Genomic DNA, 837 nt, shown 5'->3' with positions numbered 1-837 from the left:
TGTTGAAAGCTAATGTTTAGTCTTGGATATCGCTCAATCTTAAGAACCACAGCAACGTGTTTTTACATGAGTGACTGTGCGTGATGGAGGCGTATACTAGCCCGTGCTTCTTATTGACTTTGATTTCATGGACGAATAATTATGGGCGAAAGTCATTCCCTTGGCGCATAAATAATAGATGATAATAGCTATGCAAAAGGATAGATAAAACATAAATGAAGGATGTTAAAAGCCACTAAAACTCACGTAAATACGTAAACAGACAAGGGTTACGAATAGACTTGATGACTACTATAAACCCGAATTATTCTCTCCAGTCACAGGGATCTTTTCAGCTGTTGCTTCGAAGAGAAAATGTTGATATGGAGAAAAAGATGTCCGAGACGCGTTGGGTTCCAAGTGGTTCTTTAAGTGTCTTTCCAATTTAAATCCCTTGGCTTGTTTGAAATGAGATAACCGTTCATCCAGGCAGTTCTCCAAGACTTGGTGGGGGGGGGAGGCGAAGGCTGAGGAAGAGGTTTGTGGTATATTCGTAAATGCAAGGATATATGCGGTCGTGCATATCTTTAGTCTGGCCGATGTTCCTTTGTATATAAACTCCAAAGATATGGCCGATGAGTTCCTGCATGACGTTGCGTGAAATTTCCTTTTTTTCTTTCTTTCTTTATCGTTTTTTTTTCATTCGGCCCTGTGGTGTTCCTTGTCAAGAAGCGGCAATGTCACATCTTAACATCTTTCGCAAGTGTTGGGTTTGTATGCCAGACGCCATTTTGGCAACCAATATCATACAAATGGTAGAGTGATTAAACCATGACTAAATATAGGGGATAAAGGAAA

This window comes from Penaeus japonicus, unplaced genomic scaffold (genome assembly GCF_977035675.1).
Source record: "Penaeus japonicus unplaced genomic scaffold, GWHDUDI00000001_assembly GWHDUDI00000002, whole genome shotgun sequence".
Lineage (NCBI taxonomy): Eukaryota > Metazoa > Arthropoda > Malacostraca > Decapoda > Penaeidae > Penaeus > Penaeus japonicus.
This window is presented reverse-complemented; position numbering follows the sequence as displayed.